Consider the following 14,127-nt stretch of genomic DNA (forward strand, 5'->3'; position numbering starts at 1 on the left):
AGTGTGTAGACCCTACGGGTTCGGGAGACACGTAGACATGACCGAGACGGCTCTCCGGCCAATAACCAACAGCGATACCCATGTTGGCTCCCACATGCTCCTCAATGATCTCATCGGATGAACCACGATGTCGAGGATTCAAGCAACCCCATATACAATTCCCTATGTCAATCGGTACGTTACTTGCCCGAGACTCGATCGTCGGTATCCCAATACCTTGTTCAGTCTCGTTACTGGCAAGTCACTTTACTCGTACCGTAATGCATGATCCCATGATCAACCACTTTATCACATTGAGCTCATTATGATGATGCATTACCGAGTGGGCCTAGAGATACCTCTCCGTCATACGGAGTGACAAATCCCAGTCTCGATTCGTGCCAACCCAACAGACACTTTCGGAGACACCTATAATGTACCTTTCTAGTCACCCAGTTACTTGTGACGTTTGGCACACCCAAAGCACTCCTACGGTATCCGGGAGTTGCACAATCTCATGGTCTAAGGAAATGATACTTGACATTCAGAAAAGCTATAGCAAACGAACTACACGATCTTTGAGCTAAGCTTAGGATTGGGTCTTGTCCATCGCATCATTCTCCTAATGACATGATCCCGTTATCAATGACATCCCCATGTCCATAGCCAGGAAACCATGACTATCTGTTGATCAACGAGCTAGTCAACTAGAGGCTCACTAGGGACACATTGTGGTCTATATATTCACACATGAATTACGATTTCCGGATAATACAATTATAGCATGAATAATAGACAATTATCATGAACAAGGAAATATAATAATCATTTTATTATTGCCTCTAGGGCATATTTCCAACAGTCTCCCACTTGCACTAGAGTCAATCATCTAGTTACATTGTGATGAATCGAACACCCATGGAATTCTGGTGTTGATCATGTTTTACTCTAGGGAGAGGTTTAGTCAACGGATCTGCGACATTCAGATCCATATGTACTTTACAAATATCTATGTCTCCATCTTGAACATTTTCACGAATGGAGTTGAAGCGACGCTTGATGTGCCTGGTCTTCTTGTGAAACCTGGGCTCCTTGGCAAGTGCAATAGCTCCAGTGTTGTCACAGAAGAGTTTGATCGGCCCCGACGCATTGGGTATGACTCCTAGGTCGGTGATGAACTCCTTCACCCAAATTGCTTCATGCGCTGCCTCAGAGGCTGCCATGTACTCCGCTTCACATGTAGATCCCGCCACGACGCTCTGCTTGCAGCTGCACCAGCTTACTGCTCCACCATTCAACATATACACGTATCCGGTTTGTGACTTAGAGTCATCCAGATCTGTGTCAAAGCTAGCGTCGATGTAACCCTTTACGACGAGCTCTTCGTCACCTCCATAAACGAGAAACATGTCCTTAGTCCTTTTCAGGTACTTCAGGATATTCTTGACCGCTGTCCAGTGTTCCTTGCCGGGATTGCTTTGGTACCTTCCTACCAAACTTACGGCAAGGTTTACATGAGGTCCGGTACACAGCATGGCATACATAATAGACCCTATGGCTGAGGCATAGGGGATGACACTCATCTCTTCTATATCTTCTGCCGTGGTCGGACATTGAGCTGAGCTCAATTTCACACCTTGCAACACAGGCAAGAACCCCTTCTTAGACTGATCCATATTGAACTTCTTCAATATCTTATCAAGGTATGTGCTTTGTGAAAGACCTATGAGGCGTCTTGATCTATCTCTATAGATCTTCATGCCTAATATATAAGCAGCTTCTCCAAGATCCTTCATTGAAAAACTCTTATTCAAGTAGGCCTTAATGCTGTCCAAAAGTTCTGTATCATTTCCCATCAAAAGTATGTCATCTACATATAATATGAGAAATGCTACAGAGCTCCCACTCACTTTCTTGTAAACGCAGGCTTCTCCATAAGTCTGCATAAACCCAAACGCTTTGATCATCTCATCAAAGCGAATGTTCCAACTCCGAGATGCTTGCACCAGCCCATAAATCGAGCGTTGGAGCTTGCACACCTTGTCAGCATTCTTAGGATCGACAAAACCTTCCGGCTGCATCATATACAATTCTTCCTTAAGGAAACCATTAAGGAATGCCGTTTTGACGTCCATTTGCCATATCTCATAATCGTAGAATGCGGCAATTGCTAACATGATTCGGACGGACTTCAGCTTCGCTACGGGTGAGAAAGTCTCATCGTAGTCAACCCCTTGAACTTGTTGATAACCCTTAGCGACAAGCCGAGCTTTATAGATGGTCACATTACCATCCGCATCTGTCTTCTTCTTAAAGATCCATTTATTTTCTATGGCTCACCGATCAACGGGAAAGTCAGTCAAAGTCCATACTTCGTTTTCATACATGGATCCTATCTCAGATTTCATGGCTTCCAGCCATTTGTCGGAATCTGGGCCCGCCATCGCTTCTTCATAGTTCGAAGGTTCACCGTTGTCTAACAACATGATTTCCAAGACAGGGTTACCGTACCACTCTGTTGCGGAACGTGTCCTCGTGGACCTATGAAGTTCAGTAGCAACTTGATCTGAAGTTTCATGATCATCATCATCAACTTCCTCTCTAGTCGGTGCAGGCACCTCAGGAACATTTTCTTGAGCTGCGCCACTTACCGGTTCAAGAGGTAATACTTCATCAAGTTCTACCTTCCTCCCACTTATTTCTTTCGAGAGAAACTCTTTCTCTGGAAAGGACCCATTCTTGGCAACAAAGATCTTGCCTTCGGATCTGAGGTAGAAGGTATACCCAACAGTTTCTTTAGGGTATCCTATGAAGACGCATTTTTCCGACTTGGGTTCGAGCTTTTCAGGTTGAAGTTTCTTGACATAAGCATCGCATCCCCAAACTTTTAGAAACGACAGCTTAGGTTTCTTCCCAAACCATAATTCATACGGTGTCGTCTCAACGGATTTCGACGGAGCCCTATTTAAAGTGAATGCGACAGTCTCTAAAGCATAGCCGAAAATGATAGCGGTAAATCGGTAAGAGACATCATAGATCGCACCATATCTAATAGAGTGCGATTACGACATTCGGACACACCATTACGCTGAGGTGTTCCAGGCGGCGTGAGTTGTGAAACTATTCCACATTTTCTTAAGTGTGTGCCAAATTCGTGACTCAAGTATTCTCCCCCATGATCTGATCGCAAGAACTTGATTTTCTTGTCACGTTGATTCTCACCTCACTCTGAAATTCCTTGAACTTTTCAAAGGTCTCAGACTTGTGTTTCATTAAGTAGACATACCCATATCTACTCAAGTCATCAGTGAGGGTGAGAACATAACGATAGCCACTGCGAGCCTCAACACTCATTGGACCGCACACATCAGTATGTATGATTTCCAATAAGTTGGTTGCTCGCTCCATTGTTCCTGAGAACGGAGTCTTGGTCATTTTACCCATGAGGCATGGTTCACACGTGTCAAATGATTCGTAATCAAGAGACTCTAAAAGTCCATCTGCATGGAGCTTCTTCATGCGTTTGACACCTATGTGACCAAGGCGGCAGTGCCACAAGTATGTGGGACTATCATTATCAACCTTACATCTTTTGGTATTCACACTATGAATATGTGTACCATTATGCTCGAGATTCATTAAGAATAAACCATTCACCATCGGAGCATGACCATAAAACATGTCTCTCATATAAATAGAACAACCATTATTCTCGGATTTAAATGAGTAGCCATCTCGAATTAAACGAGATCCTGATACAATGTTCATGCTCAAGGTGGCACTAAATAACAATTATTGAGGTTTAAAACTAATCCCGTAGGTAAATGTAGAGGTAGCGTGCCGACGGCGATCACATCGACCTTGGAACCATTCCCGACGCGCATCGTCACCTCGTCCTTCGCCAGTCTCCGCTTATTCCGCAGCTCCTGCTCTGAGTTACAAATGTGAGCAACCGCACCGGTATCAAATACCCAGGAGCTACTACGAGTACTGGTAAGGTACACATCAATACACGTATATCACATATAGCTTTTATGATGCCGGCCTTCTTGTCCGCTAAGTATTTGGGGCAGTTCTGCTTCCAGTGACCACTTCCCTTGCAATAAAAACACTCAGTCTCGGGCTTGGTTCCATTCTTTGGCTTCTTCCCGGCAGCTTGCTTACCGGGCGCGGCAACTCCCTTACTGTCCTTCTTGAAGTTCTTCTTACCCTTGCCTTTCTTGAACTAAGTGGTTTTATTCACCATCAACACTTGATGTTCATTTTTGACTTCTACGTCTGCTGATTTCAGCATTACAAATACTTCAGGAATGGTCTTTTCCATCCCCTGCATATTGAAGTTCATCACAAAGCTCTTGTAGCTTCGTGGAAGCGACTCAAGGATTCTGTCAATGACCGCGTCATCCGGGAGATTAACTCCCAGCTGAGTCAAGCGGTTATGCAACCCAGACATTGTGAGTATGTGCTCATTGACAGAACTATTTTCCTCCATCTTACAGCTAAAGAACTTGTCGGAGACTTCATATCTCTCGACCCGGGCATGAGCTTGGAAAACCATTTTCAGCTCTTCGAACATCTCATATGCTCCGTGTCGCTCAAAACGCTTTTGGAGCCCCGGTTCTAAGCTATAAAGCATGCCGCACTGAACGAGGGAGTAATCATCACCATGTGTCTGCCAAGCGTTCATAACGTCTTGGTTTTGTGGGACGGGTGCGTCACCTAGCGGTGCTTCTAGGACATAATCTTTCTTGGCAGCTATGAGGATGATCCTCAGGTTTCGGGCCCAGTATGTATAGTTGCTGCTATCGTCTTTCAGCTTGGTTTTCTCTAGAAACGCGTTGAAGTTGAGGACAACGTTGGCCATTTGATCTACAAGACATATTGTAAAGATTTTAGACTAAGTTCATGATAATTAAGTTCATCTAATCAAATTATTCAATGAACTCCCACTCAGATAGACATCCCTCCAGTCATCTAAGTATAACATGATCCGAGTTAACTAGGCCGTGTCCGATCATCACGTGAGACGGACTAGTCAACATCGGTGAACATCTTCATGTTGATCGTATCTTCTATACGACTCATGTTCGACCTTTCGGTCTTCTGTGTTCCGAGGCCATGTCTGTACATGCTAGGCTCGTCAAGTCAACCTAAGTGTTTGCATGTGTAAATCTGTCTTACACCCGTTGTATGTGAACGTTGGAATCTATCACACCCGATCATCACGTGGTGCTTCGAAACAACGAACTGTCGCAATGGCGCACAGTTAGGGGGAACACTTTCTTGAAATATTATGAGGGGTCATCTTATTTACTACCGTCATTCTAAGTAAACAAGATGCAAAAACATGATAAACATCACATGCAATCAAATAACAGTGACATGATATGGCCAATATCATATAGCTCCTTTGATCTCCATCTTGGGGCTCCATGATCATCTTGTCACCGGCATGACACCATGATCTCCATCATCATGATCTCCATCATCGTGTCTCCATGAAGTTGCTCACCAACTATTACTTCTACTACTATGGCTAACACGTTTAGCAATAAAGTAAAGTAATTTACATGGCGTATCTCAATGACACGAGGTCATACAAAAAAAATAAAGACAACTCCTATGGCTCCTGCCGGTTGTCATACTCATCGACATGCAAGTCGTGATTCCTATTACAAGAACATGATCTCATACATCACATATATATCATTCATCATTCATCACAACTTTGGCCATATCACATCACATGACACTTGCTGCAAAAACAAGTTAGACGTCCTCTAATTGTTGTTGCAAGTTTTACGTGGCTGCAATAGGGTTCTAGCAAGAACGTTTTCTTACCTATGTAAAAGCCACAACGTGATTTGTCAACTTCTATTTACCCTTCATAAGGACCCTTTTCGTCGAATCCACTCCAACTAAAGTTGGAGAGACAGACATCCGCTAGCCACCTTATGCAACTAGTGCATGTCAGTCGGTGGAACCTGTCTCACATAAGCGTACGTGTAAGGTCGGTCCGGGCCCCTTCATCCCACAATACCGCTGAAGCAAAATAAGACTAGTAGCGGCAAGAAAGTTGACAACATCTACGCCCACAACAAATTGTGTTCTACTCATGCAAAGAGAACTACGCATAGACCTGGCTCATGATGCCATTGTTGGGGAACGTTGCAGAAAACAAAAAAAATCCCTACGTTTCACCAAGATCAATCTATGGAGTCAACTAGCAACGAGAGGAGAGTGCATCTACATACCCTTGTAGATCGCGAGCGGAAGCGTTCAAGAGAACGGGGATGATGGAGTCGTATTCGCCGTGATCCAAATCACCGATGACCAAGTGCCGAACGGACGGCACCTCCGCGTTCCACACACGTACGGAGCAGATGACGTCTCCTCCTTCTTGATCTAGCAAGGGGGAAGGAGAGGTTGATGAAGATCCAGCAGCACGACGGCGTGGTGGTGGATGCAGCAATGATCGCAGCAGGGCTTCGCCGAGCTTCTGCGAGAGGGAGAGGTGTAGCAGGGGAGAGGGAGGCTCCAAGACTTGAGGTGCGGCTGCCCTCCCTCCCCCCCTTTATATAGGCCCCCTGGGGGGCGCCGGCCCTGGAGATGGGATCTCCCAAGGGGGCGGCGGCCAAGGGGGTGGAGTGCCCCCCAAGGCAAGTGGAGGCGCCCCCCACCCTAGGGTTTCCAACCCTAGGCGCAGGGGGGCCCAAGGGGGAGCGCACCAGCCCACTATGGGCTGGTTCCCCTCCCCACTTCAGCCCATGGGGCCCTCCGGGATGGGTGGCCCCACCCGGTGGTCCCGGTACAATACCGGTGACCCCGAATCTTTCCCGATGGCCGAAACAACACTTCCTATATATAATTCTTCACCTCTGGACCATTCCGGAACTCCTCGTGACGTCCAGGATCTCATCCGGGACTCCAAACAACTTTCGGATTACTGCATACTCATATCTCTACAACCCTAGCGTCACCGAACCTTAAGTGTGTAGACCCTACGGGTTCGGGAGACACGTAGACATGACCGAGACGGCTCTCCGGCCAATAACCAACAGCGAGATCTGGATACCCATGTTGGCTCCCACATGCTCCTCGATGATCTCATCGGATGAACCACGATGTCGAGGATTCAAGCAACCCAGTATACAATTCCCTTTGTCAATCGGTACGTTACTTGCCCGAGACTCGATCGTCGGTATCCCAATACCTTGTTCAGTCTCGTTACCGGCAAGTCACTTTACTCGTACCGTAATGCATGATCCCGTGATCAACCACTTGATCACATTGAGCTCATTATGATGATGCATTACCGAGTGGGCCCAGAGATACCTCTCCGTCATACGGAGTGACAAATCCCAGTCTCGATTCGTGCCAACCCAACAGACACTTTCGGAGACACCTGTAATGTACCTTTATAGTCACCCAGTTACGTTGTGACGTTTGGCACACCCAAAGCACTCCTGCGGTATCCGGGAGTTGCACAATCTCATGGTCTAAGGAAATGATACTTGACATTCAGAAAAGCTACAGCAAACGAACTACACGATCTTTGAGCTAAGCTTAGGATTGGGTCTTATCCATCACATCATTCTCCTAATGATGTGATCCCGTTATCAATGACATCCCCATGTCCATAGCCAGGAAACCATGACTATCTGTTGATCAACGAGCTAGTTAACTAGAGGCTCACTAGGGACACATTGTGGTCTATGTATTCACACATGTATTACGATTTCCGAATAATACAATTATAGCATGAATAATAGACAATTATCATGAACAAGGAAATATAATAATCATTTTATTATTGCCTCTAGGGCATATTTCCAACACAACCTACTAGCACCAATCCCGGACTTTGAGACAAGAATTGGATACAAGAGATGAACTAGGGTTTGGAGATGAGATGGTGCTGGTGAATATGTTGATGGAGATTGCCCTCTCCCGATGAGAGGAGCGTTGGTGATCACGATGGTGATGATTTCCCCCTCCCGGAGGGAAGTATCCCCGGCAGAACAGCTCTGCCGGAGCTCTAGATTGGTTCCGCCAAGGTTCCGCCTCGTGGCGGCGGAGTCTCATCCCGAAAAGTTCCTTCCTTTTTTTCTCATCGAAAAACTTCATATAGGAGAAGATGGACGTCGGAGAGCCACCAGGGGGCCCACGAGGTAGGGGGCGCGCTCTAGGGGGGGCACCCTCGTGAGCAGGGTGTGGGCCCCCTGGCCTTCATCTTTGGCGAGGATTTTTCTTTCTTTATTTTAAGATGTTCCGTGGAGTTTCAGGACGTTTGGAGTTGCGCAGAATAGGTCTCTAATATTTGCTCCTTTTCCAGCCCAGAATTCCAGCTGTCGGCATTCTTCCTCCTTATGTAAACCTTGTAAAATAAGAGAGAATAGCCATACGTATTGTGACATAAAGTGAAATAACAGTCCATAATGCAATAAATATCGATATAAAAGCATGATGCAAAATGGACGTATTATCGGGCTTGTTCATTATCAGTTTCAACGTAAGCCGCCACACGGGGCGAGTCATGACGGATGTCACTAGGCAGGACTGCTTCTGCTCCATAAACCATGAAGAAAGGTGTATAACTTGTGGACTTGTTAGGAGTGTTATTGATACTCCATAGCACCGAAGGTAACTCCTCTACCCAACAACCTGTTGTTCGTTGTAAAGGAACCATAAGCCGGGGCTTGAGACCTTTTAAAATTTCCTGATTTGCTCTCTCAGCTTGACCATTAGATTGTGGGTGAGCTACTGAAGAAACATCAAGCCGGATTTGCTCACATTGACAAAACTCCTCCATAGCACCTTGGGACAAATTAGTGCCATTGTCAGTTATAATGCTGTGTGGAAAACCAAAGCAAAAAAATCATCTTTTTCATGAACTGAACCGCCGTGGCTGCATCACACTTGCTCATTGGCTCTGCCTCAACCCATTTTGTGAATTTGTCAACTGCCACCAAAAGATGTGTCTTTTTATCTTTGGATCTTTTGAAAGGTCCAACCATATCAAGCCCCCAAACTGCAAACGGCCAAGTGATTGGAATCATCCGCAGTTCTTGAGCCGGTATGTGTGCTCGTCGTGCGAACTTTTGACATCCATCACACCTACTGACCAGATCCTCTGCATCAGCATGAGCCGTTAACCACTAAAAGCCATGACGAAAAGCTTTGTCCACTAGAGATTTTGAGCCGGCATGATGACCACAATCCCCTTCATGGATCTCACGAAGAATTTCTTGACCTTCTTCAGAAGAAACACAACGTTGAAACTCTCCAGTGATGCTGCGATGATACAACTCACCGTCAGAAATTGTCATTGACTTGGACCGCCGGGTTATCTGTCGGGCCAAGGTCTCGTCCTCTGGCAACTCGCCCCGGGTCATGTAAGCCAAGAACGGCACTGTCCAATCTGGAATGACATGAAGAGCCGCCACCAACTATGCCTTCGGGTCAGGAATGGCCAAATCTTCCTCTATAGGCAACTTAACAGACGGGTTATGTAAAACATCCAAAAAGGTGTTAGGTGGCACCGGCTTACGCTGAGATCCCAACCGGCTTAAGGCATCGGCCGCCTCATTCTTTGTGCAGTCAATATGTTCCACTTGATAACCCTTAAAATGCCCCGCAACAATGTCGACCTCGCGGTGATAAGCCACCATGAGAGGATCCTGTGAATCCCACTTGCCTGACACCTGCTGAGCCACTAAATCTAGCCGCCAAGGCACCGTACCCGTCTCAGACTCATCTCTTTAGCCATCCGAATACCATGGAGCAAGGCTTCATATTCTGCTGCGTTGTTAGTACAAGGAAACATCAATCGCAACAGATAACAAAACTTGTCACCTCGAGAAGAAGTTAAAACAACTCCAGCCCCCAAGCCTTCCAACTATCTGGACCCATCAAAATGAACCGTCCAATATGTGTTGTCTGGTTTCTCCTCTGGCATTTGCAACTCTGTCCAGTCATTACTGAAGTCGACCAGCGCTTGAGTTTGATCGCAGTACATGGCACATACTTCAAACCATGAGACCCAAGTTCAATAGCCCACTTGGCGACTCGTCCTATGGCTTCTCTATTTTGAATAATGTCTCCTAGAGGAGCAGAGCTAACCACAGTGATTGGGTGACCCTGAAAGTAATGCTTGAGCTTCCGGCTTGCCATGAACACGCTATAAACAAGCTTCTGCCAATGTGGATATCTTTGTTTAGATTCAATGAGCACCTCACTGACGTAGTAAACCGGCCGTTGGACCGGATGTTCCTTGCCAGCCTCCTTGCACTCCAAAACAATGGCCACACTGACAGCACGTGAGTTAGCAGTCACATACAACAACAACGGCTCTTTCTCAACCGGAGCAGCAAGAATCGGCGGCTCAGCGAGCTGTTTCTTCAGATCCTCAAAAGCAGAGTTAGCAGCATCACTCCAGACAAAGTCATCCGCCTTCTTCATCATTTGACACAAAGGCATCGCCTTCTCCCCTAACCGGCTTATGAACCGCTTAAGGCTGTGACATGACCCGCCAACCGTTGAACGTCATTGATGCACGCCGGTTTAGCCAGAGATGTAATTGCCTTAATTTTCTCCGGGTTAGCCTCAATACCTCTGTTAGATACCAAAAACCCAAGAGTTTGCCAGCTAGGACTCCAAAAACACACTTGGCCGGATTAAGCATCATCTTGTAGACCCGGAGGTTATCAAAGGTCTCCTTCAGATCAGTTACCAAGGTTTCCTTCTCTCTGGATTTCACCACTATATCATCCATATAAGCATGAACATTACGCCCAATCTGATTGTGAAGGCAATTCTGCACACATCGTTGATAATTCGCCTGGGCACTTTTAAGCCTGAAAGGCAGAGATACATAGCAGAAGGCTCCAAATGGAGTGATGAAAGTTGTCTTCTCCTGGTCCTTAACTACCATCTTGATCTGATGATAACCGAATAGGCATCCAAAAAACTCAAATGCTCGCAACCCGCCGTAGCATCAATGATATGATCAATACGAGGGAGAGCAAAAGGGTCAGCCGGACAAGCCTTGTTTAAATCGGTGTAATCCACACACATACGCCAGGTGCCGTTCTTTTTTAGTACAAGCACCAGGTTAGCCAACCACTCCGGGTGAAAAACTTCAACAATGAACCCGGCCGCCAAGAGCCGGGCCACCTCTTCTCCAATCGCCTTGCGCCTTTCCTCATTAAACCATCGAAGAAACTGCCTGACCGGCTTAAATTTCAGATCAATATTGAGAGTGTGCTCAGCGAGTTCTCTTGGTACACCCGGCATGTCAGAAGGCTTCCATGCAAAGATGTCCTGGTTCTCACGGATGAACTCGATGAGCGCGCTTTCCTATTTTGGATCCAAGTTAGCACTGATAATGAACTACTTGGATGAGTCGCTAGGCACAAAAGCAACCACCTTGGTGTCATCGGCTGATTTGAATTTCAACACCGGTTCATGCTCCGTAGTTGGTTTCTTCAAAGACGCCATGTCTGCCGGGTCAACATTATCTTTATAAAACTTTAATTCCTTTATTGCACAAACGGACTCAGCATAAGCAGCATCACATTCTTCACATTCCAGGGTATTTTCCGGCTTCCATGTACTGTAATGGTGCCTTTATAACCCGGCATCTTGAGCTGCAGATATACATAACACGGCCGAGCCATGAACTTGGCATAGGACGGTCATCCAAACAGGGCATGATATGGGCTTTTGATCTTAACCACTTCAAAAGTTAACTTCTCAGCCCTAGAATGTATTCATCCCCAAAGGCTACTTCCAGCTCAATCTTACCAACTGGGTATGCCGACTTACCAGGTACAACACCATGAAAAACAGTGTTGGATTGTTTAAGACTCTTGTCAGTCAACCCCATGCGACGAAACGTCTCATAATAGAGGATGTTGATGCTACTGCCTCTGTCCATGAGCACCTTATTAAACTTATATCCACCAACCTGAGGCGCCACCACCAAAGCCAAGTGACCCGGATTATCAACCCGGGGAGGGTGATCTTCCCTACTCCACACAATAGGCTGTTCTGACCATCTCAAATAACGTGGAACCGCCGACTCAACAGCGTTTACAGCCCTCTTATGAAGTTTCTGGTCCCTCTTGCACAAATTAGTGGTAAATACGTGGTACTGCCCACTGTTCAGCTGTTTTGGGTTACTCTTATACCCGGCCTGCTGCTGCTATTGCTGCTGATTACTTTGGCCAGATTGCTTATTATAACCACCTTGATTACCCGTATGGCCCTGGCCGTGAAAATCGCCTCCGCCCGAGCCGGCGCCCGGGCCATGAAAACCGTCGCCGCCTGAACTGCCGCCAGGTCCGTGGTTACCATCGAACATGTTGGAATTTTTAAATGCCTTCATGATCATACAGTCCTTCCACAGATGGGTAGCTGGCTTCTCCCGGGTGCCGTGTCTCGGACAAGGTTCATTCAGTAGATGCTCAAGGGTGGGACCTGACCCGCCTGACCGAGGAGGTGGCCTCCCCTTGCACCGTTGGTTGTTGCCCTATGTACTTGCGTTAGCCACAAACTCGTCAGCCTTACGTTTATTACCTCCTTGATTCGCCGGGTTATGCTGGTGACCCTTGCCATTGCCGTTCTTTTTCCCTTCCCTGCCTTCTCTTTATCAGACGCGGGATCCTTGATACTATCTGAATCAACATATTTGACCAGAGCCGCCATCAACTGGCCCATGTGATGACAATCATGCTTGAGCCGCCCCAGCTTCTGCTTCAGAGGTTCAAAATGGAAATTTTTCTCCAACATTAAGATCCCAGAGCCGACATCCATCTTATCAAATGAATGTATTATCTCCTTGACCCGTCGCACCCAATGGGTCGTGGACTCACCTTCCTCTTGCTTGCAGTTAGTCAAGTCCATGATCGACGTAGGTTGCTTACACGTGTCCTTGAAGTTCTGAATGCACAGGTTTTTAACTCTGCCCATGAGCCGATGGAGTTGGGTGACAACCCTTTCAACCAAGTGCGAGCTGTTCCATCCAACATCATAGTGAAATATTTAGCCATTGCTGCATCGCTGACCTCCAATAGCTCCATCGCCATCTCATAACTTTCAATCCATGCCCCGGGCTGCAAGTCGGCCGTGTAATTAGGCACTTTACGAGGCCCCTTAAAATCTTTTGGCAAGCGCTCATGACGTAGAGCCGGCACCAGGCAAGGGACACCTCCTGTCCTTGTGGACACTCATGCCTCAACAGAGGTTGCTGGATAAACCGGAAAAGCCTGATGAGCCGCCTGCTCAGCTGCTAGTTGAACCGCCCGCTCAGCCTCCTGACGGATCCTCCCCTGATCCACTAAGTTAAAGGCTCCATCTTGCGTCGGGTCATGCTTGCACGGTTGGTTATGGCGTTGGGCATTGCTTGACATAGCCGCTGAGTCCATATGTCTGCTATAGCTCGGGCTCCGGCTTGGGCGAGGGATTGAATGGATTCTGTCTCGACTATAAGAGTACGCATCCTGCTGTGCCAGGGCTGTCTGAAGAAGTTCTCTGGCCCTTCGTGTTTTGATCACCGTTGGAGGGTCGCCTTCCATTGGGAGAGTCGTCAGACGAGCCGACGCAGCAATTAAATTCTCCAAAGGGTTAGAGAAGTGACCCGGTGGTACTCGCGTGTAATGAGGCGGAGCAGTATTCACACAGGGTGGTTCCATGGCCCTCGGCTGAACCGCCCCCCGTCCCGGGTGTTGTGATCCGGTTTGCCTCCGGCGGGTTGCTGGGACCGGCCCCGGGTGTGTGGAAAAGATTCCTAGGATCGTAAGTCAGAGGTAGACGTGACTGCGTTTTCTGGTGTCTTCTCCTCATGACCTCGTTTGACGCGTTCAGATCCACCGAGAGCCGAAAAGTCTCTGCTTGAAGCTGCTGAGCACGAGCATCCAAAGCCGCCCGCTCCGCAGCCATCCTGACATCTTCTGCTACTAAATTTTCCTTGGCTTGTGCCACCTCTTCATGTAGTCGTGCCACCTCTGTGTCATGCTAAACCTTATCCGCCGGCTCAACCACAGCAGTTAACAGAGCCGTCATCTTATCCATGAGGTCCATTAATACCCGAGCCGGGGCGTGCGCGGGGTCTCCTGACCCGGCTGCTGCCGACCCGGTGGTTATTGC

This window comes from Triticum urartu, chromosome 1A, assembly GCF_056163025.1.
Source record: "Triticum urartu cultivar PI428250 chromosome 1A, HENAU_Tu73, whole genome shotgun sequence".
Taxonomy (NCBI): domain Eukaryota; kingdom Viridiplantae; phylum Streptophyta; class Magnoliopsida; order Poales; family Poaceae; genus Triticum; species Triticum urartu.